The following is a 26788-nucleotide window of genomic DNA, read 5'->3' as shown; positions in this document are numbered from 1 at the left end:
GAGAGACATGGAGCAGTTACAATACACACCACACCACACCACAGTTCTAGGATGTCAGGATATCCTTAGTATGGAATCCAAAGTTTCCAGGACTTAATGTTTCCATGTATTGACCTCTGGTGTGCTTGACTTCAGCTGAAATTTCACTGAAAAATACCTTGTCCTAGAGAAAAATAAAGCATTGCTGTTTGTTACCCAAACTAAATTAATGAAATATCAAAATGAAATACCAAAGTGTGTATGTCTAAAATCATGATGGCTTAGAAGACATGGTATTTTTAACAACCAGGGTAATTAATACTTGGGACTATTTCCTTAATATAAAAAAAGTTTTTTTTAAAAAAACCTTGATATATCAGCCACTAAAGAATAAATATTTATAGCAATTGCTTAGACTTCATTCTAATAAGAAAATGTTACTAATTCTAGTAGTGGTGTTTATCACCTCAAACAATAAGTCCTTGAATAAATGTGGAACGGGAATTATTAACAAAGTCCTTTGTAACATAGATCTGTAAAATGCACACACAGTAATGAAATGACTGATGACCTTACCCACAGTGGTCACTGCAGCTGAGACTGAGGAGAACAAGGACTTGCCCCAGCTGCCCCAATATCCCCATCCATTCTGGGGTACATCTTTGGAAAAAGTTTCCTATTGTCGCAGTAAATGAAAGAGGGGAAAAAGACAAGAACGTGTGAAAAAATTAGAGAGCCAGAGTATAATATACTTATGTTATCTAATTATTAGCCAGAGTGTGGGGAACCAAATAGTATTTGGTTAATACACTGCCTGCCTGACAAGATAGTTGCATGTTTTCATCATGTAAGCACCATGCAGCAAACTGTTGAAGACCTTTATAGAACTGAGAAAATATTTTCTATGGTTGTAAAAACAAGAAAAGAAGTGCAATGCTAAATTAGCATTGAGCTTGAGTCTCTTATCCCCAACTATTTTTTGTTGTTGTTGTTGTACCAGGGCCTCATACATGTTTGGCTTGCTTGTTCATGGCTGGCACTCTACCACTTGAGCCACACCTCTAGTGTGGCATTTTGCTGGCATTTAGTTAGAGATGGAATCTGCAGTTAATTTGGACCTAAGCACCCTCAATAGCTAGGATTACAGATGTGAACCAGGGATACCATGTTGACTCCAATATTTTTAAACCCCAGTATTTTAATAAGATTCTATGTAGTGGCAGTCTGTGATACCTGAACAGGGAGAACTTCTTAAGTCTCAGGGTCTGTAGAAGACCATAACAAATTTTAGAATCTAAGAAAAGGAAAACAAAATCCTGCAAAAAGGTGGGGGGTGGTCTGGGAATGTGCCTTAGTGGTAGAGTGCTTACCTACCATACATGGGCATGGGTTCAATTCCTCAGTAACACATACACAGAAAAGCTGAAGTGGCAGAGTGGCTCAAATGGTAGAGTGGTAACCTTGAGCAAAAGAAGCTAAGGGACAGTGCCCAGGCCCTGAGTTCAAGCCCCAAGACTGGCACAAAAAAGAGGGGGTGCAAAAAGATATTAGATGAGGCCAGTGACTTGGACACCATGCTTTGTCAGACTTATGAGCCGGGATTTTCTGTGTGTGTGTGTGTGTGTGTGTGTGTGTGTGTGTGTGTGTGTAATTTGAGGCAAGTCTCATGGATTTTCCTGCCCAAGCTCCTTTGAAACCATGATCCCAAAATCTCAGCATCCTGAGTAGCTAGGATTATAGGCATGAGCCACAGGTGGCCAGCTCAGGATAGTTTTAACCCTTATTGTGGAACTTAATGGGAAAAATGGTAGGTTTCTAAGTAGAAGAGTGATAAGCTTTGATTTATGGTTTTGAAGATGATCCCTGCCCTTATCAGAAAGATGTGTCTCATGATTTATCCTTGAGCAGTGTAAATGTTTGAAGTCTGGACTTGTGGAGGTAGAAAGGTACAAGGTTTTAAATATGAGGAAAATGGGACGTTTTCAAAGGCAAAGAGAATTGGTTTATCTAAGAATTCAAATATGTGGCTGGGTGGAATTTGTTGTGACAGAAAAAGAGTGGAGGAGAGAAAGAAGAAAAAAGAACAATAAAAAAGGGTAACAGGAGAGGAAAGAAGAGAATCCATGTTTTCCACCTCTTCAGTGGTTTCAGAAGAGCCATCTTCCTAAACCTTCTCCTGAAATTTTTGTTTACTTTTTTTGTTTTTGTTTTTGTCAGGCGAAGGAATTGAACCCAGGCTGGTTGTTTAGAGATATGTCTCAGATTTGTCTGCCTGGGCTGGCTTCAAATCTGGACCTTAGATTTCAACTTCCTTGGGTAGCTAGGATTATAGGCTTGAGCCATTCTAACACTGGCCTCTTAACGTTCTCTTTTAACTAGTGGCTGCTACCCTATTTCTGTGGCTTGAAGTCAGGGCCTGGGCAGTGCTCTTTTTTCTTTTTCTTTCTTTTACTGGTCATGGGGCCTGAACTCTGGGCCTGGGCGCTGTCCCTCAGCTCTTCACCTCAAGGCTAGCGCTCTACCACTTGAGCTACAGTGCCACTTCTGGCTTTTTCTGTTTAGGTGGTGCTGAGGAATTGAACACAGGGCCTCATATATGCAAGGCAAGCACTCTACCACAGAGCAACCTTCCCAGCCCTGGGCATTGCTCTTGAACTTTTGTGTTCAAGCCTCGGGTCCCCCTACTTGAGCCACAGCTTCACTTCCAGATTTCTTTTTTTGTGTGTGTTTCATTGATAAGAGTCCCACAGGTGAAAAGCTGTTTAAAGAGAACAGTAAAACAAATGTAGTTAAACCATTGTGTCAGAACAGGAGCTTAAAACACAATAGAACTTAAGCAAAGAAAGGGGGTATAATGATAATCAGCATCCAAATCAGAAAACTAACACCATTGGAGCTAATTAGTGACTTAAGTGCCATCAAAAACCCCACCAAACTTCTAGCACTTTTGTGCATGCTTGCAGTGCTCTGGTTCCTTTTCATTATGCCATCTGAATTTTCTGGAGAATTATAGGTGCTAAACTGGAACTTTTATAAATTCATGTTATATATTGCTCACATGTCTATAATGAGACTTCAACTCAGGGCCTCCCACTCTTGCTTGGCTTTTTCACTCAAAGCTGGCACTTAATCATTTGTGCCATACCACCACTTTCGGCTTTTTACAAGTTATTTGGAGCTAAGAGTCTAATGGACTTTCCTACCCAGGCTAGCTCAGAACCATGATCCTCAGATCTCAGCTTCCTGAGTAGCTAGGATTATAGGTGTGAGCCACTAGTGCCTGGCTTCTAAACTGGAATTTTAGGCATATCTCATAGATAGCAAAAATCCTGGTGTTTAAACTTTGGGCCTGGCCTCTGTGAGAGCTCTATCACATGAATCATAGTACCACTTTGAGATTTTTCTGAGTAGTTTATTGGAGATGAGAGTCTCATGGACTTTCCTTCCCAGGCTGGTCTTCAAACAGCAATCCTCAACTCTCAGCCAACTGAGTAGGTAGGATTATTATAAGTGTGAGCCATCAGTGCCCAGCCACCCATAGACTTCAATTTGTTTGACTGGCTTGAATTTGTGTTTAAAACCACCATCTCTAATAGACAGTGTTTGAATATATGAAAGGAAGGTAAGATTGGCATTAGGAAAAACCATTTAGATTAAAAGGATAGTGAGTGAGGGACAGGAGCACATAATTGAAAAGCAACTAGGAGGTAAAATAATAGTGACAGCATGGCTTATAATTTACTCACATCCATCTAATCCTCAGAACTACTCTATGAGGTAGTTACTGTTAACAACCTTTTCCAACAGATACAAAAACTAAGGCCATTTGAGCTCAGTATTCAACTAGTGCTAAGACTACTCTTGACTGGAGACCCATTTTCCTAACCACTTAGCCACCTGATCCTGTGATTATGGGATTACAAGAGTAGACCTGTATCTGGTACTGGTAGCTCCTATTTGTAATCATAGCTTCTCGGATGGCTGAGGTCTGAGGATCAGAGTTCAAAGCCAGCCCAGTCAGGAGAGTCCATGGCAATCTTATCTCCAATTAACACCAAATAAACCCTTGAAGAGGAGCTGTGGCTCACATGGTAAAGTATGCTAGCCTTGAGTGATGAAAGGTAAGGGACAGTGCCTAGGCCCAGAGTTTAAGCCCCAGTATCAGCACATAACCTCCCCCCCCAACACACAAACGCACACAATTGTGTGACTATCATGCAAGCCATGCATGTACTGGCCATATAATTTGGAGGAGTTGTTCATCTACTGGGTTAAAGAACAGGAAGGTATTTCAGGCTACAGAAAAAAAATGTGAGTGGAGAGATGATAAATCTAAACCTGTTTTATCTGTTTTTGTCCTTTACTTGCAGTATTTAGCAAGTATTTATGGTAAAAATGATTGAAATCACAGATACAATAAAAATAACTTTAAATTTAAAGCAAAGCTCTTAAGAACTGCTGAAGGTCTTTCACCGTGTACCAGAAAATACGTTGAGCTGACTATCCAAATGTTAATTAGGAGCTGTGTGGTGGCTCCGATATCCTACTGGAGGAATATGGATTATTTTAATCTCAATCTTTTAAGTCAATGTTCCTCAAAATGGTCATATCTGTTTGACTATCATGGACATTTTTTTAATGTTACAAATACCTGTAACTATACTTGAGTTCAAGCAGAACAACTTTGCTTGTTCTTTGCATTGGATAGATTCATGCTAACAATCTGCTCTTCATTTTCTTGCTTTTCTCCTTGCCAATTCAGAATATCACTTTGTTAATATGTGTGTCCATTTGTAGGCTGTCCTCCATTTTCCAATTTGACAGTACAGGCAGAGTGAATTGGATGAGCTATAAATGCAGCTTGGCACATATTTAATTATAGGAAACAAAACATTAATATTCCAGTATAATTGGAATAAAACAAAAAACAGTAACCATCTTCACATCAGTGTTTTATTCTTCCCCTTTCAGTTATCCCAGAACTATTTCTGCAAACAACAGCTCCCTCAGCCAAAGAAATATTAAGCCACCAGAATGGAATTCAGCCATATCACTTCCTTATTTACTTAGACTGAGAATTGAAACTCAATGGAAATATTTCTTCTCTCACAAGTTAGCAGGAACAGCAACAAGGCAATCTGTTAGGGATGACAGCTACAGCCTCTCTTTCTCTTCTCTCTCTCTCTCTCTCTCTTTCTGTTTCTGTCTGTCTGTCTCTCTCTCCCTCCCTCCCTCCCTCTCCATCTCCCTCTCTTTTAAAATAATACAGTCAGAGAATTCTCCAGGGTAAAATCATCTACATTTTTAACAATTTGTGATCCTAGAAAAGCTTACATTCTGTATTGCAGAATGATGAAAAAGGTGGTGGATTTAATGAGTATCGTGCTTCTGTTACATTATTAATGCCAAAGGAAGGTGATAGAAAATTGTACCAAGTGACTTCATCCACAAGCAGAGGAGAGCCCTTTTTAAAAATGTATCTTTCTACCATTCTGTTTGTTTGTTTATGCCAATACTGGGGCTTGAACTCAGGGCGTAGGCACTGTCCCTTCACTTTTTCACTTAAGGCTGGTGCCTTACCATTTGAGGCACAGCTCTACTTCTGGCTTTTTAGTGGTTAATTAGAGATATTAGAGATAGAATCTCACAGACTTTCCTGCCTTAACTAGCTTTGAACCTTCATCTTCAAGTCTTAGTCCTCTGAGTAACTTGGATTAAAGGAGTGAGCCACTGGAGCCCTTTTAATTTCTTTATGGTGAAGTGGCAGTTGAATTTTCCCTTTCAACTTTGTATTCTTCAGCTTCAAATGCATTGAGGACAAGCAAGTATAATATTCAAGGAAACAGACTATATTCCTAAATTCCTCTTTCCTATTAGGCTTCTTTTTCAGTATGTCTCACACTATAGCATATCTAGGTACCTGAAATAGCTCCTGTCTTCCAAACTAGTTTGTAAGTTCCTGAATGTCTGAAATTGTGTAATTCACCTAAGCATCATTTATCATTTTCAGCACCCAGTACCTTATCTTGCATGTAAGTGTGTCCCTGCTGGAACTGCTGATGTAAGTTCAAGCCAGAATGAGCTGAATGATCATGGTCATTCAGCCCTATCAAGAAAACAAAAATATTTATAGGATGCGAATTGATGTAATCTTTGTTGACTTGAGTGAATGGAGACTGAAGATGAGAAAATGAGTTAAGGATATCCCCACCACAGGAGTGGTTTGTACCGTCTCTCTCCCTTCCAGCTCCATCACCTTGCACACACACCTTTGCAGTGGCTTCCAACCCCTCAAAATCTCATCTGCAGATAGGTTATGCCTCTAATTGGTCCAGTCAGAAATCTTTTGTGTTCAGAATGCCCATAGAGTGAGTAGAAAGTGCTCTGAATGCAATTATTAGATATGTTTCTCTCTGGGTGTGAAGCTATACTTTTGCCATCTTAGCCTAAGAGTTCAGAGTAATCGAAGGGCTTTTCTAGATCCAATCTCAGAGGTTTCTGTGAGCTTCTCATAAAGGCCTCTGGCTTGGTCTGTATAGAAAGAGGATGTAGCCATGCGCAGTGGCTCCCACCTGTAATCCTAGCTCCTCAGGAGGCTGATGTTTGAGAATTTCAGTTCAAAGCCAGCCCAGGCAGGAAAGTCTCTGAGACACTTAACTCCAATTAACTATCAAAAAACTGGAAGTGGCTGTAGTTCAAGGTAGAGTGCTAGCCTTGAGCATAAAAGCTCAGGCACAGCATCCAGGCCCTGAGTGCAAGACCCAGACACACATGCACGTGCGCGCACGCACGCACACACACACACACACACACACACACACACACACACACACACTACAGATATTGGCCACCCAGGCCACTTGCTTGGAGGAAAACACATCAGTCTGCAGATGATGGAGCTATCTCTGAGGGCAGCGGGGATGAGGCTAGGACAAGAGGTAGAGCTGGGGTCTGGGAAGGTGGCTCAGTGGTAGAGTATTTGCTTCACTTGCATGAGGCCCTGAGTTCGATCCCTCAGCACCACATAAACAGAAAAAGCTGGAAGTACTGCTGTGGCTCAAGTGGTAGAGTGCTAGCCTTGAGCTGAAGAGCTCAGGGACAGAGCCCAGGTCCAGAGTTCAAGCCCCACAACCAATCAAAAAAAAAAAAAAAGAAAAAGAAAAAGAGGTGGAGCTGGGGAAGGATCTAATGTCTGAATCTAAGATATTTGCCATTGTCTTAAGAGGTGGATTCCCAACTTGCAGACTGCATAAGAGCAGGCAGAACTTTTGAAAAGGGTTGAATTGTATTATGTAGGATTCAATTAGATTTCTCCCCCTCTCTTCCTTCTTCCTTTCTCCTTCCCCTTCTTTTTCTCCACATTTCTTTTCTTCCCTCTCTTCTGTCTCCCTGCCTTCCCCTCCCTTCTCCTCTTCTTCTTTCTTCTCCCCTTTCTCCCCCTTCCCTCTATATCTTTCCAGCCCCCTTCCTCCTGTCCTTCCTGAGGATGCTGTGAAAACTGATAAAGCCCCTAGGCTTAAGTCTGCTGATAGTTGGCCCATGGAGATGGGAAAACTACTGCTTCTGCCTAACTCAAGGGGTGGGAATATTTTATTCAGAGGAGCAGGAGAAAGCCTGGTATGATTTCTAGGTGGGAGAAGAACCAGAGAAGTTCCTATGGGGATTTCTAGGTGGTTTCTGTATGTTATGAGCTATAAACCTTTGTCTCTGTCTAAAATGAAGACATATTCGATCAGTCCATATGTATTTGAAGACTGGATAGAAGCAACACAGCAACAGCTTTCTGTAATCTATACATGCAGTTTAAATATTAGCTTTGATACATTAAGTCATCTGTTGACCACTTAAATGCACTGAACTGAAATATTCCCAATAAATAGATTCTGTGTGTGTGTGTGTGTGTGTGTGTGTGTGTGTGTGTGTGTGTGTTGTGGATAATAGGTGACAACAAATGCAACTTGCATAATCAAACTATGTTAGAGTAAACTTTGATAAAATTCAGTCAAGGGATGTGTGTGTGTGTGTGCGCGCGCGCGCGCGCTCGCGCGCGTGCGTGCATGCGCACACATGCTGTTAATTGAATCTAGGGCTTCAGGAATTTAAGTTCAGCACCTTCCCACTGAACCACATTTGTGGTTAAGTCTGAGGAAGTTTTTAGTTACAAAGAATGTTTTCCTGATACTTAAAAAGAGTAGAAACCACTGATGTAAAGCATAACTCTCTTGTCAAATTTGTTCTGAGATTTTACTTTTCACATCATGTAAAATACTCTACAACTCTGTTGTTTCATTTGTGCTGTAAGTTTAGAAACATGCAGGTATACTTGACTTACTTGATTATAGAAAAACATCTCCAGCTATCACCACTGAATAAAAATGTAAAAAGTATGTTTGCTTTAAAATTTTCATATTGTTTGGCTTTTTAACTATATAGGAAAGTTCATTTATTGCAGACACAGAACATGCAAATTCAGAAGCAATAACTCAGTTTCCTTTTTGCTCTAGGCACTGTTATGCAGTAGACTTATTACATGTCCTGAGGACCCACTGAGATACTTAGAAGAAATAATGATTATCATTGAAAGTAGTTTTGAAAGTCTTTTATGGTAGGTATTGTGTTAGTTGATGATAGTGAAACACTTTAAGGTAAAAATGCTCACTGAATAGTATCAACAAAACATCTTCACAGTGCCTGTGTCCTATTTCAGATAATTAATAATCCTTCTGTAGGTTGTTAGGTCCCAAAGGCAAATATAGATAGCATACATGCTCAATGGTTTTCTACTGTGAAATACATGTTATTCTCACCAGCAACCACAGGTTGGATTATTAAAAGTTGAGGGGGAAAAGGAAGTACAACTTTCTTGAGGGAATCAGCAAAGCCTTGGATGCAGACTATTAAAAAAGCCCTCCTGGGGATTTGGACCTGCCTGCTTCTCTTAAGGGGACAAGTCATTTTTCTCTCCTCATCTCTATGCCAGATGATTGTGAAATTAAAGTTTGACTTGTTTTATGATTTTGTTAGAGTGATAATGTGCATTGAGCCATGGATGAAACAAAAAGATTATGTGAAACTTATATGTACAACTTTTTGGACTAGATGATCAATTGGTGATGAGCAGTCACCAAGCATTCTAAAACACGTATCTTAATTTTTGGTAGAAATTCTCAAATGGATTTTAGATTTTATGGAAGGTCTGAAGTCAGACTAATTGAATGGGAAGCACCTAGAAAAGTGAACATACACACACACACACACACACACAAACACGAAGCCATATCCTCCTTTCTCATGTTCTATCAGTATATTCATAATGTTTCTCATAAGGAAAAGATCTAGCAGCCTCCCAGATCATTTCTGGAGCAAAAAAGAAAAAAAATTAACAAATATGGTTTAAAAAAGAGTGAGTGAGCATTATTTAGAAATGTAAAACTCTCAATATTTCTGTTATACGCACAAGTACTTTTCCCATGTGCTCACAAATAGTGGACAACAATGCTGTCAGCCAGTCTCAGAAACCAGGTGTATATGCCATCAACCACTGACTCCCCTATAGTCATTTACTATGGAAGTATGCACTCTAACGCAAACCTGTAACACATTACATCTTGAAAATTCTTTGTTTTACAGGTTCCTCTACTAAACATTGTTGTCAATGATTTCACTACCTGGCTTTCTTTTTTCAGAAATAAAATAATAATCGTAAAACAAGACTTGAAGTTTGTATTTTAGAAGACCTCAAACCTAGCTCTAAATATCATTTCTCAGTTCCCACTCTTAGAGCTACCCACACCACAAGTGATGGCCGTGAGCAGCTCTGCCCATCACTACTGCCTCCATGGAGGCCTACCTACATCACACACCAGCCCAGTGTGGTTCCGTATCAATAAAGGCATCAATCACAAAGTGTCAAACACTGCCTATCTGAATTGAATAGTCTTTAATTACATCCCTGCTTTTGTGTAAATGAAGATAGATGATTTTATGAGAATTAAAAGAGCTGTCTATAATCTCCCTGTACAGGATCTCAAATTTATGTTATTTTACATGAATGCAGTTGTTCTTCTCTATTTAACCCTAATTTCTTTTCTTCCTCCCTATTTAGGGCTAATGGCAGCCTTACTTATGTCTTTCTTATTTGGCTTAATTTTGTTGTGGAATCTTTTTAATGTCAGACATTGCTAGGCACATTTTCTGGCTTCATTAATTTTTTAATTTTAGTTTTATTTCAGCTTTGATATTTGAATCACAGGACACCAATACCTTTATATGCATGGACACATTGATCTTTTAGAGTATTTAGAAGATTTTGTTTTTTTAACAGAATGGAAGGTATTAGAGAGAAAATATGATTCTTCTTCCAGTTTGGTTTCCCTATAGCCATTAAACCTGATCCCAGCTGGCACCATTGCTCACACCTGCCATCCTAGCTGCTCAGGAGGCTGAGATCTGAGGATCGCAGTTCAAAGCCAGCCCAGGGAAGGAAAGCCCTTGAGATTTTAATCTCCAGTAAACCACCAGAAAACTGGAAGTAGCACTGTGGATCAAGTGGTAGAGCATTAGCCTTGAGCTGTAGAGTTGAGGGACAGTGCCCAGGCCCAGGGTTCAAGTCCCATGCCCCACACCAAAACAAAAACAAAAACTTGATGCCAAGCAAATCGGTAAGTCTAGAATGGGATAGAGATAGTAGAAGCAAATGAGAAAAGAGTTCCAATGGGAATGAGTGATCACTAGACTCGAGACCTTACTAGTTCTTTCAAGTCCCTTCCTCACTTAGGAATGCAAAGTTATTTAGAATATTCCTTTTTTAAAGAAAAAATAAAACCCCTTCATATTACTTTAAGAAAAGGGAAATATTTTCACACATTAAAAACATCTTGCTTTATTTTATTGGAGCCTAAAGTTTCCTACTTGATAGTATTCTCAGATTGCTTGCCATGGTCATTTCAGGTGTTCTGGCCTGCCATGTTTAGGTGCATTTCTGGAAGGAGAAATAGATGAGGAACAAGTAAATACATGTACATTTCCTCTAAGAAATAAGTTTTGTAGTATTTTCATGTTGAAGTACAAAATAAACCAATCACATGTTCCCCCTATATGTAACTAATGTCATTATTAAAAATGTAAAAAAACCCAAATAGCCCATTAAAGGATCAACTCTATAGCTCTCTAGACAAGGGTTATAGCTCCCTCCACAAGATCCCTTACTTCTTTGATCAGGATTTGTCAAATTCTCATTTTTGTCACCATAGAAGGCAAAGGAGAGCTGTTGAGCTGTCAACCAATCAGTTCTGCCTGTTTTTACTTGGTCTTATAAACTACACAGCAGGAAACAAAACTATAAGCACTGACTAGTCAATGAAAGAAAAGTTTAAGTAAAACAATGTTTTTGGTTATATTTGATGTTCATTTTTATATAACTATTACCTCTCATTGAAAGATAATGCTGGTTTCTTATTATACAAAGAGATGAAAATCTAGACTTCAGTGTCTATTTGTCTTGAAGGCAATATCTATAAGGGACAAAAGTAGAGATAAGTGAAACATAATGTGTTATGCTGTTAGCAAATGTGTTTACTTATTGAGATACAAACCACTTCAGAGCTTGAAATGTATAGAGAAAAGCCTGCCTTAATGTTACTACTATGGCTTGATTAATATAATTCTAGTACAAATAAAAACATATCCAAATGGTTTGGTTTCAATGAGTGTTGATTTTCCATCAAAATAAATATATTCTAGTTTGATGTCAGAAGACTTCTGAAATGGTTCCAGATCTTGACAAAAATATAGCTAATCAAAAACTGATTAAGAACTTCACAACTGTGTAAGAACATCACCACTCCCTGTGAGAAGTACATGGAAGATGAATTGCCGTGAAAGAAGTAAACGTGCAAAATAATTGGAGAGAAAGTTGGATGAATGTCAAATTATAGGCCACTATATGAGATGGAATTCTTCTGAATTTCAATGTCTAAATAGCATGTGGAAAATTATGACCCATTCTCTTCAAGGAAACATCGATATACCCTCTGTCAGCAGAACACGCTAAGAGACCACAGAACACATGATACTGAACTTAGTTTTTATGAATAATCTGGGGTTGGACAAATAGGTATCATTTGGAAATAAAATTTACTGACAAACTATAGTTTACATGTGAACAGCTGGCTCTGGAACAGGACTGGTCCCACTGCCCAGATGAGCAGCAGTGGAAGCTGCTCCAAGCCTTGGAGGGCCCTATCGTGGAAGAGGCTGCCAGGTTGGAGGATGAGGCACAGCAGACCCAGCTATGGCTCCAATACAGCTGTTGAAGAAGGCACAGGAGGCCTGACAGCTCTTAGAGCAGCACAAGGAGCAAGCCTTGTGATGGATGCTGCTGCTGCATATGCACAGAATGCAGCCAACTGGGGCCAGACCAAGGTGAGTGCTAGGACTGGTCCTCAAAGTTGTGGCTGGTCCTTGTTGCACCCTCTGGGGGGCACTTCTGGTTCCCAGAGTTGGCTGGACCTCTCAGTGCCCTGTAAGACAGGCTCACCAAGAATGTCACAGTTGATGGCAAGCTAGAATGTCACTCATTGGCTGCAGGGATGGGGCAGCATGTGTGCCTCCTGTCAGTGATGCTTAATGACAGTGGTGACATTGCATGGCGCTGTGTCCAGTGCCACCTGACTCCTCACAGTCTGTGCAGGAGGCCCAGTCCCTCCTCCCATTGCACAGACCACCAAAACGGAGGCTTCTGATTGGGCATCATTGATGCAGGTAGTGAGTGGCGAAGTTGGGCCCAGAGTCAGGTCTTCTGTGCACCCACCCACTCAGGTGTCATCCCAGGCCCAGGGCATAGGAGAGCACAAGCAACAGAGGCCAGCACACAGTCCTGTGACTGGCAGGCAACCTGGCATTGCAGTTTGCATGGCACTCAGGCACCTTTCAGTGCATCCTGTCTAATGGAGTCACCTTGTTTATCCATATGGCGGCACTTCCAGGGCTGGATGGGACTGGGGAAGGTGGTCTCTTCCTGAAATTCCCACAAATCCCATCTGATACAAATGTTCATTGCAAGAACTCACTCGAAAGAGAAGCCCTGTGGATGAAATTCAAGTAGTATGGGAGAACCTTCATTTCCTCTAGTGACTTTCAAAGACAGGAAATAACTAACACTGGAGCAAAACCTTGTGTGAGCAGTGTATGCAAGCCTTCAGTTGATAAGGTTACCTTCAGAATCATGAAGAATTCAGAGAAGTCCTATAGATAGAAGCAGTGTGTGAAAGCCTGCATTTATTCCCCTCACCTTCAAAGACATGAAAACTGAAAGGAATAAACATGTGATAAAACCCTCACTCAACTAGATCATGTTCAGAGTCATGAAGGGTAAGTCATCTGTCTAGTAATTGTAAGGACCTGAATTCCTGATTCAAACAATAGCTCAATAAGAATAAAAACACCGGGCTGGGAAGGTGGCTCAGTGGTAGAGCGCTTGCCTTGCATGCATGAGGCCCTCAGCACCACATAAGCAGAAAAAGCCGTAAGTGGTGCTGTGGCTCAAGCAGTAGTGTGCTATGCTAGCTAGCCTTGAGCTGAAGAGCTGAGGGATAGTGCCCAGGCCCAGAGTTCAGGCCCACAACCAGGGGGGAAAAAAACCACTAAGTGAATAAAAACCCCTGTAGTTTGCCAAACTATAAGAAAATATTCATTAGATTATGTCGAAAACAAACTTTACAACTTTGGTGCGGGGGGTGGGGAAGGGAGGAAGGGGAGAGGGTGTAGGGAGGATTGGGGGGGCAGGGGGAGGATGGGAAGGGATGGAAAGGGGAAACAAAGGAGGAGGCTACAATGCTTGATAAGAAATGCACTCATTATCTTGCCCATGTAATTGTAACCCCTCTGTACAGTATTTTCACAAGAAAAAAATATTCATTAGAGACAAGCCTTCATGGAAATCTTGACAAATTGGATATGACAAGAGGTGTGCAAAGATTGATACACCATACAAAGAATTTGAACTGCACATATAAATCCTTTTTATCAACCTGGCAATTCATTATATAAATGGTCTTATCATTTCAATAGATGCAAGAGAAATCTTTTAATAAAAACAATATGTTTGCTTTGTTATTTTATGCCAGTCCGGGGGCTTGAACTCAGGACCTGGGCACTGTTGTTGAGCTTTTGTGCTCAAGGCTAGAGCCACAGCTCCAATTCTTGCTTGCTTGGTTTTTAATTGGAGATAAGAGTTTCACAGACTTTCCTGCCTGGGTTGGCTTTGAACAAGGATCCTCAGATCTCAGCCTCTTGAGTAGCTAGGAGTATAAGCACAAGCCACCAATGCCAGCTAACACTTTTTAAAAAGTATTTTTACTGCTTTTAAATAGTTGAACCAAGGAGTTGCCATTCCTTAAAGTAGTTAACAAATACAATGCATGTTGGTCAATGTCTACCCATTTCAACATTTGCACTCATGACTCTCAAACCACCCCCCTTCCCTTCCCACACTTTTCTTAATTTTGTAGGATATACCTTGAAGAAATATTTTTTTGTGGGCCAGCCTGGGGCTTGAATTCAGGGTCTGAGCACTGTCCCTGTGCATTTTTGCTCAAGGTTAACATTCTATGACTTGAAACACAGTTCTACTTCTGGATTTTTTGTGTATATATTTGCTGAATTGAAGAGTCTCACCAGACATTCCTGCATGGCTTGTTTTGAACCACACTCCTCATATCTCAGCCTACTGAATAGCTAGTGTTGCAGGTATGAGCCATCAGTGCCCAGCCATACATTGAAGTTTGTTTTACTTCATTCTCCTTAATTCTCTTCATTAAAATATTAATTATTAATAAACTCACAACCAGGTAAGATAGAAAGGGAAGTTAGTATGACAGAGCCATTTTAACTTTGCATTTAGATTTGTCTGCTGGAAGTTTATTTACAGCTGATACATTCATACTTAATGTAGAAGAACTACATTGACCTCCAGTGTTATGACAAAGTCAGGCATATCTGCTTCCATGGCTTCTATTGGGCATCACATTGAAATTATATTGAGTGCAATAGGCATGGAAGAGAAATGGCATACAAATCTAAAAAGTACCTCTGCTTTCAGGAAGCATAGCATACTAATTTGATAAATGAATTTAGCAGTAATATATATATATATATATATATATATATATACAAGATTAATATTCAAACAATTTCCTTTTGATACATTTATAATAAGCAATTCAAGTTTTCATTGGAAAATTTAATAGCAAAACATTTAAAGTATGTTTATCAGGTTAAAAAAACTTGAAATGCTTACATAGAAATTTACAAAACATAGCCAACATCTGCATGTTTTGTGAAAACCGTTAACTGTTATGGAATAAATTTCAATAGATACAGATGTGTCTTGTATATGCAACATTGCTAAAGTTTGATGTACATGTATTCCTTCTGATGTCATGTCCCTTCTGGCTCCATGGCCATCAGAGAGGCCCTTAGTGCTGCAGCCCTGTAGGAGGCAACACCTGCTTTGTGTTGCAGCTCAGCAGCCAACAGAGCCTGATCCATGTCAGTGTTGTAGCTGCACTGTGAGTGTAGACACTGTAGCCTTCTCGGGTTCTTGTGTCAGGAATTTGAAATCTGAAGTTCAGGACAAAGGAGAGTGAGTGCAAAGAAGGAAAAGTATCTCAGTGGAAGGCGTCTGATGCTCTGTTTACTCTGTGTAGGTGGTTGAGTCTAGAGGATATTTTACCCTGCAATATGTTCTGACTGGTTGCCAATTTTACAATGAGCTGTTTCAGAAATTGACACGTTATTAGTCAGGTCCCACAACATTCAGATTAATTCCTGGTTGGATCCATTCTAGGAATCCTTTCTATGGAAACTAGAGGAGGCAAGGAACAGGCAGAGGCAAGATGTGTTGTAACAATGTCTCTTTTCGATCTGGTTTCTGCTTTCTAGGTCCAGATAAGACCCAGGGGCCCTACATTCTAATTTACATTTTTTATCTCTTTCCTCTGAAGTCATCTGAACTACCATTAGGGAAAGAAACTGCTTCAGACCTTTCCAGGGCGTTGGTAGGGGAATGGCAATTTGGGTGTTTTCACAGAGGTCCTGGTAATTGGGAATTTGTGGTACCATCCACAGGATCATTGGAAATTTGATAATCTTTAAACAAAAAGAAACACATTTCACAAGAAGATGATAACAATGGGAAGCCAATGGAGGGGAAATATCTATGTCAACATATTAGAACTTACAAGGGCAAAATTGAGTGTCACCACTAGAAGCAGAACCTGCTTGCTCTTAGAGGTCAATACTTTATGAGACTGACACGCTGCCTACTGCGCTAAGGAGGCAGATGCGAGGTCAATACTTTAATGTCATATGCTATCAGGTATATATTATGTCAGAGGAGAAAATGTCTTTAAGAACCACGGGCATTAGGGTTTTTCCGGGATCGATAAAAGAAAATGTCCTATTGGAAGGTAGACAGGCATGGGCATCAAGTAACCATGCTTAGGAAATGGTTTTCTCTTCATCTCTCTGCTTTAGTGACATTTGAAAAGGTAAAAACAGGTTGGCTCCATTTCAAATCTGACAAAACACCAGCCTACCTCAAGTTGTTTTTTTCTTTCATGTGTTTTTTATGGCTCCTCATTGTCAGGATAAGCTTTGTCCCAGTAGGTATCACTTTGTGGCTGGGATGAGTGACCCAGTTGGTCCAATCTCATGTTGGCAGAGATGACAGGCAGTTCAGTCTTTCCCAGGAAGACCCTTATTTGCCAAATGTAAACAAGAAAGAGATTAGTAGAAACAGCTCCTAGTCAGGACCTATCTGGAATCCACTGAGTTTGAAAAGGTAAGTATGCAAGTACTTGTAAGAGGCATCCTCTGTGGGACAGCAAATGCTGGAGGATCAAATCTTCAATGACAGGAGACTGAGAATAGCCAGAGTAAAAGTTTGTGAAAGTGTTAGCAGCAACTGATCCAGTTATTTTCATTGTATGTAGCATTTTAGGATACTAAGCACTGTTAGAAAATAAGTTTTTTTTCTTTTTTAGCTAAAGAATATAACTTCATTTTAAAAGATTCTAAGTTAGATTTCTGAAAGATGATACTCCTATTTCTGTCTTTTGGGGAACAGATTTGGTCTACTTCAAGTACCATGTATGTTTTTCTACATCTTTATCTTGTTTTGTGAAAAACTGGGAAACTTTGATGCTCAAAGTTCAAAGTGCCTTTTTGGTTATTTTTTAACACCTCTTACATATGTGATTTTAATTGAGAGTTCAGAATAAATGGATTCACAATTATATCTAGTGACTCTCAACTTTCATGGCATTCTTGTTTTTCATTCAGTATATACTAAGTTCTTTTTGAACACATGGATATAAATCTGTAATGGGCTGCTATCATTAGAAGACACCTCTATTGTGGAAGGCATATGTACATATGGAATAGAAATATATTAGGCATACAAAAAACCTAGCAAGTTAGTTATCAAACCTCTGCATATTTAGTCACTATTACAATGGTGTCAATTTCAAACCCAGGTCCAGACCCCATCCCTAAAACTTACCAACATTCCCAAGGTCTGTTCTCTCTAAGTAAGGATTCTACCTGAAATAGGGAAATTATAGTCTCTTAAGCATCACAAAGGACAAAAGCACACCCTCAAACTAGACTCTAGCATCTAATTTTTGTAAGGCCTCTACTGCAGATTTGTGAGCTATGACCAGTTAAACCCACACAGGTCCAAGCCTCTCCCTCCTAGCCATGCCCCATCTCTCAAGTCTGTTCTCTCTACCTAAGGACCTTGCTCCACATAGTAGAGCTAAAGACTACCAGCACCCACAAAGACTAAGCCACATCCTCTCACCAGAGCCCTTCTTCTTCTTGTGCTCTCCTCTCTCAGTCCAGGTACTGCACTATAATCCCAGTGGAGGGTATCTCACCATGAAAGCAGTTTGTCAGGTAGACTCAGCAGGACTTGATGTGACTAGCAGGAGGGATTCTTTCCAGTCAACTGACATTCTAAGATCCCTTAGTTATGTGTGACTTGGAAAGACAGAGAAAGACAACAGATGGGTTCCAGTCATGTGTCTTTGGACTCAATATGGTCATCTTTAAGTCAGTGTCAGCTTTCTACTTTGCCTTCATAGGGACTATGGAATCCAGGATAAAAAAGCATTTTAGGGTGAAGTCTGGGCAGGGGCTGGTTCAGGGCCTGTCTCACATGTTTTAGGCACTGGGTTTCATCCTTATGATTGAAGTCATAGGTTGCCACCTGCATGCAATGGGTGTCTTACTACACTACTATAGGGATTTGGGTTGCAAGAGCTGCTTTCAGTATGTAGAAAAGGAAAAGAGGCCTAGTTTGCATAAATATCCATAAGTTTAGTTTTGCCAGAGTTCTTTCTTCCTATGCCTAAGGAATACCTCCAAGGAATTTGAACACCATAGAAAACCCCCCTTTTCAGGAAAGATCTGTAAATAAAAATCAGTTCCTCAGTGTTTGAAAATGTCATTATTCTCACTCCCCTTGAGCCAACCCAGTGATGTGACCTGCTGGCACACTGAGCAGGAGAGGCAAGAGGGCAGCAGGGCTGATTCTCTCTCATGCATCCTCTATAACACCAGGACACGGGGCACAAAGTAGGAAATGGAGAGCAGATCAGCTGCCTCAGTTACAGAAGTTTCAGAAGTCAACTGGATGCAAACAGAGGAGGAGTAAGAGGAGAGCAACAAGCTGTGCCCAATCAAAGCAATACAGGAAACCACCTCTAGCGGTACAGAGGCAGAAGAGAGCACTTCACCTGCCCAAGGTCCAGCATCCTCAGAACACAACTGGAGGGGCACAGAAAAGGGTGAAAGTAGCAAGCTGCATCCAGTCCCAACAGTAGCAGAATGGTACTGCAGGGACATGGAGGCTAAGATGGAGGGCAGCACATTTCCTCCCTGGGGTCCAGCAGCTTCAGAAGCCTCTCATACTGTCTGATGAACTCACTAGTTTGACTACAACCCAACAAATGTCCAAGGCAGGGGCTGGAAGCAGCTCAGCAGCTGCAGAATAGGATTGGAAAGAATTTGAGAAGTCTCTGATGCTGTTGCAAACCTTACCAAGAAAAGATCGTCAAACAAAGAAGTTCTTCTTTGTCAGTGGAGAAAAGCATTGACAGCCTGGAACAAGTAGGCAGTGATGAGCACATGGCATTAAGAGGGAAGAGCTGCTAAGTTTTGAAAAGGCAAGTGTGTAGTGGCACATTCAAGATTGACAAATGCTTCTCCCTAGAGCTAGGAGGAGTTTTTTGCTTATTGAATAACTGCTAATCATGAGCAGATAACCTGGCTGGGGCAAGTGATAAGTCACTTATGATATAGACAAACTGAGGTTACCTCATAAAGCCTAGCCAGATTGTCCTAGAATAGCCAGACCCCATCATCCTGGCCATAATGAGCTCTACCTGAGATTTGACCCTGGGGAGGCATGGGCAGCAATCAGGCAGGATGTCTGATACCACCTTGGAAAATTATCTGATGCTCCTCTAGCAGCAGCCTCAGGGAGCAACCTCAACCTTGTGAGATGCCGACTTCCTGGGTCTCCTCCTTGTCCCTTGTGTACATACCTGTTCTCCTGCAATATTCCCCTAATGAGAACCAGTTCTGCTGTGTTTCATCCTGCTGCTTGCCTGCCAGCTGAGCAGCAGCAGGAAGAGGATGGCAGGAAATGCATCAGGTCGGTGTGTCTCTCCTGCTGCCTCTAAAGCCCCTGCTTAATAGGGACAGACGGAGACTGAGGACAACAAGCCTCCCCCTGCTCCAGCAGCAGCATCAGTACTCTGACTCCTTTTGGGCCAAACCCAGTGATCTGACCTGCCAGAGCACTAAGCATGAGAGGAAGAAATGCAACATGGCTGATTCTTTCCCATGTATCCTCTATAATACCGGGATACAGAGCATTCTGCCCAAATCCCAGAAGTTCATATCCCAACAGGATGGACACAGAGATGAAGGAGGAGGAGAGCAGCAAGATGCTCCCAGCATTAGAAGAAATCACCTCTAGGGTGAAGAGAAGGAGGAAGGGAGCACCTCATCTGCTCCAGTTCCAGAAGCTTCAGAGCCAACTAGAGGGTCATAGAGAAGGAGGAGAGCAGCAAGCAGCCTCCAGGCCCAGCAGCAGCAAAAATGTCCTCTAAGGGCACAGGGGTGGCGGAGGTTGGGGGGAGAGAAGGTAACATTCCTCTTTTCTCTGGTCCAAAATCTGCACAAACTTCACCCCATCTGGAGTTGTTTTACTACAGCCCAAACAAAGGATCAAGGTAGCATCTGGAAGCACATAAAGAAGAGGAGTGACAAGTGTTTGTGAAGACTGATACTCTTGCATGCCTTGTTAAAAGAGAAGATCCCCTAACAAAGTACTTACTTGTGAGCGGGGAAGAGCACTGACACCTGGACACAAGTAGGTGGTGATGGGAGGCAGGAGGCAGGAGCTGGTATATTCTGAAAAGACAGGTGCTATGGGGGGTAGGTTAAAGAAAAGGAAACATTTTTCTCCAGAGCTATGAGATCTTGGCCTACTTAATGGTCACTGATTCTGAGCATAGACCCCTGCTGGGGCAAGTGATGCCCACCCCTGCCTCAGGCACACAGGCAGCCTCACAAGGCCCCAGCATGACTTTCATGGAACAACCAGAGCCCACCATAATGGGCTGTTAACTGGGATTTGACCTAGGGCAGGTCTGGCAGCCTTGTGAGGCAGAACCTTTAATGCTGCCATGGCAATGAGCAGCAGGACCAGGGGTGCGACCTCACCTGCCTTGTGAGGATCCTGGCCCCCGAGCTTCTGTCTTGCTCCTGGCCTACACACTGTCCTTTTGCCATGGTTCTAAAGAAAAACGTGCTCCTGCTTGTCACCTGCTGCTTGCCTGCCTGTGAAGCAACAGATGCAGAGGGTATCAGGAAATGCACCACATCTGTGAGCCTTTACATAAGTGGGACCAGAGAAACTGAGGGCAACCAGCTTCACTCTGCTCCAGCAGCAGCAGCAGATGCAGCAATCTCATCTCCCACCCCTTGGGCCAAACCAGGATCCGACCTGCCAGAGCACTAAACAGGAAAGGCAGGAGTACAGCAGTGCTGATTCTCTCCCATGCATCCTCTATAACACCTGGACATGGAACACTGAGTGGGCAATGGAGAGAAGCTTGTTTGCCCCAATTCCAGAAGTTCATAACCCAACTTGATGGACACAGAGGAGGAGAAGGAGAGCAACAAGATATGTCCAGGCCCAGAAATAGAGGAAATCTACTCTAGGGTCACAGAGGAGAAAGAAGAGAGCACCTCACCTGCCCTCAATCCAGAACACAACTGGAGGAGCACAGAGGAGCAGGAGGGGAACAGCAAGCAACCTCCAGTCCCAACAGCAGCAGAAAGGTCTATCAGAGTCACAGAGGTGGAGATGGAAGGCTGAATGTGCCTTCTCTTGGGTCCAACAACTGCAGAAACCTCCACCCATCTGGTCAATTTACTGGTTTGACTACTCCCCAATAAATGACCAAGGGTCTGGAAGTGGCTAAAGAGGGTTGGCAACTGTTTCACAAGACTGATGCTGTTGCATGCCTCAACAAGAGAAGACCCCCTAACAAAGTTCTTCCTTCTTGTGAGTTGGGAAGAGAATTGACAGCCTGGATACATGTAGGTGGCAGTGGACAATGTGCCCTTAAGAGGAAGAGCTGGTATACTCTCAAAAGCAGAGTGCTGGGGGCAAGGTAGGGGTGGGATTCAAGATAAGGAAATGTTTTTCTCCAGTGCTATGTGGCCTTTTGCTCTACTTAATGTCTGCTGATCCTGTGCAGTGACCCTCGCTGAGGCAAGTGATGTGCCTCCCCTGGCTCAGGCAAACTGTGGCAGCTTCACAAAGCCCAGGGTGACTTTCATGGAACAACCAGACCCCACTATCCTGCACATAATGGGATGCTACCTGCTATTTGGCTCTAGGGAGTTGCAGACCATTCTATGTGTCAGGACCTTTAATGCTGCCATGGAAACTTCTCTGATGCTCATGGAGTAGCAGAAATAGGAGTGGCATGATCTCAACCGACTCCTCAGTTGCCTGCTTTCTGGGCCTATGCCTTGCATCTTGCAGTGTTGCCCTAAAGAGAGTCAGTGCTTCTGCTTGTCACCCTGATGCTTGCCTGACTGCTGAGCAGAGTAGGAGGATAGGAGGAAATGCACCAAGTCTGTGCATCTCTCCTGCCTCCTCTGGAACCCCTGGGGAGATAGAGCTCAGAAAGCTTCCACCTGCTCCAGGATCAGAAATAGAAGCAGCAATTTCACTCCCATTGGGCCAGTCCAGTGATCTGATCTACCGACCCATTGAGCAGGAGAGGCAGAAGGGGAGCAGGGCTGATTCTTTCCCATTCATTCTCTATAACACCTAGATATGAGGCACAGGTGGAGAGATGGAGAGCAGCTCACCCAGTCCAGTTCCAGAAGCTTCAGAATCCAACTGGAGAGTCAGAGAAGAGAAGAAGTATAGCAGGAAGCTACCTCCAGACTCAACAACAGCAAAAACTACTTCTAGAACCACAGGAGAGGATGAGGAGAGCACCTTTCCTGCTCCTGATCCAGAAGCTTCAGATCCCAACGGGAAGGGTGCAGAGGGAAGGAGGAGAGCAGCAAGCTGCCTCCAGGCCCAGCAGCAGCAAAAACATCTTCTAGGGGCACAGAGGGGAAGGCGGAGGGCAGCTTTTCTATTCATCCAAAATCTGAACAAACTCACTGGTTTGACTACAGCCCCAACAAATCACCAAGGCAGGGACTGGAAGCACCTAAAGAAGTGGACTGGCAAGTGTTTGAGAACTTTGATCCTGTTTCCTGAATCAACAGGAGAAGATACCCAAAGAAAATGGTTCCTTTGTGTGAGTGGGTAAGAGCATTGACAGCTTGGACCCAAGTAAGTGGTGAAGGGCAACATGCCCTTTGGAGTCAGGAACTGATATATTCTGAAAACACAAGTGCTAGGGAGTAGGTTCAAGATAAGAAAATGCTTTTCTCTAGAGATACTAGGCTTTTTGGCCTACTTAATGGCCACTGATCCTCAGCAGAGACCCTCATTGGGGCAAGTAATATGCCACCTCTGACTCAGGCAAACTGAGGCAACCTTACCATGCCCAAGGCTGATGGTGCTGGAAGAGCCAGCTGCCAGAATCTTAGACATAATAGGCTATTACCTAAAATTTGAGCCAGAACAGTTGTAGGCATCCCTATCTGCTAGGAATTTAATGCCCATGATAACATATCTAATTCTCCTGGAGCAGCAGGACAAGGGTTACGAACTAACCTGCCTTGTGAGGATCCTGCCACCTTGGCCTCTGCCTTGCCCCAGGCTTACACACTGTCTTCTTGCCAGATTGCCAGATTCCCCTGATAAGACATGGTGCTCCTGCTTGTCACCCTGCTGCTTGCCTGCCTATAGAGCAGCAGAAACACGAGGGTGGCAGGAAAAGCACAATGTCTATGTGCCTCCCTGCCTCCTCTGGAGCCACTCATAAGAAGACCAGTGACATGCAACAAGTCTCCCCTTCTCCGGAAGCAACAGCTGCTGCTGCAGCAATGTTAGTCTCCTTGGTTCAAAGCAATGATCAGACCTGTCATGGCAATGAACAGGAGAGACAAGGTGACAGCAGGGCTGATTCTCTCCCATGCATCCTCTATAATACCAGGGCATGGAGCACTGAGAAAGAGATGGAGAACAACTTGTCTGCCCCAATTTTAGAAGTTCATAACCTTCTTGATGGACAAAGAGGAGGAGGAGAGCAGCAAGATGACAGAGGGGGAGCAGATTATCTTACCTGTACCCATTCCAAAGGCTTTCAAAACCTACTATAGGGGGACAGAGGAGAAGGAAGAGAGCAGTAAGTTGCCCCCATGGCCAAAAAGCAGAAAAACCATCCTCCAAGTGCACAGAGGGGGTGATGAAGTGCAGCATTCCTCTCCTCTCTGGTCCAAAATCTGCACAAATCTCATCTCATTTGGGGCTCTTTGACTACAGCCCCAACACATGACCAAAGCAGGGGCTGGAAGCAACTAAAGAAGAAAGAGGCTTGGCAACTATTTGGAAGACTCTGATGCTGTTGCATGCATCAACAGGAGAAGATCCCTCAGAGAATGTGGTTCTTCTTTTTGACTGGGTAATAGCATTGACAGATAAGTATGTGGTGATGGCCAATGTGCCTTCAAGAGGAAAGAGCTGGTACATTCTCAAACAACAGGTGCCAGGGGGCAAGTTTAACATAGGGAAATATTTTCCACTAAGTTATGAGGCATTTTGTCCTCCTCAGTGGCGGCCAATCCTGAGCAGAGACCCCAGCAAGGGCTGAGGCAAGTGATGCATTACTCCTGGCTCAGGCAGAGGGTAGCCTCACAAAGCCCCAGCCAGACTGTCTTCCAACAGCCAGGCCCTTCCATCATTTACATGATGTGTGGCAATCTGGGTGGGACTTGACCAGGGAAGGTGCAGGAAGCCCCGCTTGCAGGAATTTTAATGCCAGCATGGCAATTTATCTGATGCTCTTAAAACAGCAGGACTAAATGTGTGACCTCATTTGTCTTGTGAGGAGCCTGCCCCCCTGGGCCTCTGCTTCAACTGTGGCCTAATACCATACTCTTGCTATGTTCCCCTAAAGTTAGACAGTGGCCCTGCCTGTCCCCTCCCTGTTTACCTATTTGTTGAGAAACAGAAGCAGGAGGATAGCAGAATATGCACCCCAACTGTGTATTTTCCCTGTCTCCTCAAGAGCCTTTGCATAAGGGGCACAGAGCAGGAGACTGAGCACGACATGCTTATCCCTGCTCCAGCAGCAGCAGTAGCCCCAGCAGCAATAGCAGCAATCTCACTCCCGTTGGGCCAAACCAGTGATATGACCTGCCCGAGCACTGAACAGGAAAGGCAGCAGGGCTGGTTATCTCCCATGCATCCTATATAACACCTGGACATGGAGCATTGAGTGGAAGATGGAGAGAAGCCTGTCTGCCCCAGTTTCAGATGTTCATAACCCAACTGGAGGGACACAGAAGAGAAGAACAGCAAGATGTCCCCAAGTGCAGCAATAGATGAAATCATCTCTAGGGGCACAGAGGAGGAGAAAGAGAACACCTGATTCATCCCCTTTCCATAGCTTCAAACCCAATCAGAGATGTACAGAAGAGAAGGAGAACAGTAAGACAGAGAGGTGGAGATGGATGGCAACATGCTTCCTCCCTAGGGTCCAACAGCTGAAGAAACCTCTATCCCATCTGATCAGCACACTGGCTTGACTACCACCCTCAACAAACCCCCAAGGCAGGAACTGGAAGTATCTGAAGAGGAGGACTGGCAACTGTTTCAGAAGACTGGTGTTGTATGCTTCAAAAAGAGAATAGCTTCCCCAAAGTGGTTCTTCTTTGTGAATGGGAAGAGCATTGACAGTCTGGAAACAAGCATGTGGTGATGGGTGATGTTCCCTTTAAAGCAGGTCTTGGTACATTCTGAAGAGACAGGTGCTAGGGGGCAGGGTCAAGATAAGGAAATGTTTTCCTCCATGCCTATGAGACCTTTTGGTTGACCTAATGGCTATGGATAGAGAGTGGAGTCCTTCCTTGGGGCAAGTGATGCACTATCCCTGGATAACATCTTTTTACCTGGAATTTGACTCAGGCAAAGTATGGGCAGTCCTGTCTGGCAGGATATTTAATAGTGTGAAAGCAACACATTCTCCAGGAGAAGCAAAACCAGAGGAATGATCGGACCTGCCTGTTGAGGCGCCTGCTTCCTGGGCCTATGTGTTGCCCCTTGCTTGTACACAAATTCTGCCAAATTGTGCTCTTCAAGAGAGCCAGTGCCCTTGCACCACCCTGCTTCTTGTCTGCCTGCTGAACAGCAGCAGGAGGAAGGTGGCAGGAAAAGCACCCTTTCTGTGTGTCTCCCCTGCCTCCTCTGGAGCTAGTGTACAATAGAGATTGGAAGACAGAGAACTGTAAGCGACCAGCAGCTTCAAGAGGAGGAGGAGTAGCAGCAGCAGCTAGTGTACAAGAGAGATTGGAAGACAGAGAGCTGTAAGCGACCAGCAGCTTCAGGAGTAGTAATAGTAGCAGTAGTAGCAGCAGCAGCAGCAGCAATCTCACTCCTTCTGGGTCAGCCCAGTGATCTCACCAGGAGCCAGAGAGCAAGAAGGGGAACAGAGCTGAATCTCTCCCTTGCATCTTGTATAACAACTAGATATGGGGCACTGAATGGGACATGGAGACCAGCTCACCTGCCTAATTCTAGAAGTTCATAACCCAACTGGGGGGACAGAGGAGGGGAGCAGTGCAGCAAGGTACCCCAGACTCAGCAGTAGAGGAAATCATCTCTAGTGTCACAGAAGAGGAGAAGAGAATCTCACCTGCCCCCATTCCAGAGGCGTCAGAACACAACTGCAGGGGCACAACAGAGGAGTAGGAGAGCAGCAAGCATCCTCCACTCCCAGCAACAGTATAAGATCCATCCACCATGGACTGAGAGGTGGAGATGGAAGGCAGCCTGCTCCCTCCCCGGGATCCAAAAGCTGCAGAAACATCCATCCCATCTGGTCAACACACTGGTTTGACTACCTCCCCAATGAACCATCATGGCAGGGGCTATAAATGGCTAAAGAAGACTGACAACTGATGCTGTTGCATGATTCAACAAGAGCAGACAACCACACCCCTTTGCCAACAAAGTGGTTCCTTCTTATGAGTGGGGAAGAACTTTGACAACCTGGATACAAGTAGCTGGTGATGGCAATGTGCCCTCTAAGACAGG

The 26788-nt window shown here is 43.2% G+C and overlaps 1 long non-coding RNA gene and 1 pseudogene across 2 annotated transcripts in view; both read left to right on the top strand.

Moving 5' to 3' along the window:
- Window positions 1-10456, top strand: part of LOC105980762 — a 57893-nt gene extending 47437 nt beyond the window's left edge. For both annotated transcript variants that reach the window (XR_001174763.1, XR_001174764.1), the window contains exons 3-4: window positions 8484-8584; window positions 9666-10456. This is a non-coding gene — a long non-coding RNA (uncharacterized LOC105980762). The remainder of the gene's footprint in view (window positions 1-8483; window positions 8585-9665) is intronic.
- LOC105980559 overlaps window positions 1-26788 on the top strand; it is a 121202-nt pseudogene that overhangs the window by 72139 nt on the left and 22275 nt on the right.

This window comes from Dipodomys ordii, unplaced genomic scaffold, assembly GCF_000151885.1.
Source record: "Dipodomys ordii isolate 6190 unplaced genomic scaffold, Dord_2.0 Scaffold10, whole genome shotgun sequence".
Classification (NCBI taxonomy): Eukaryota; Metazoa; Chordata; class Mammalia; order Rodentia; family Heteromyidae; genus Dipodomys; species Dipodomys ordii.
Note: the sequence above shows the minus strand (reverse complement) of the source record. Positions and strands in the feature narration are given on the sequence as shown.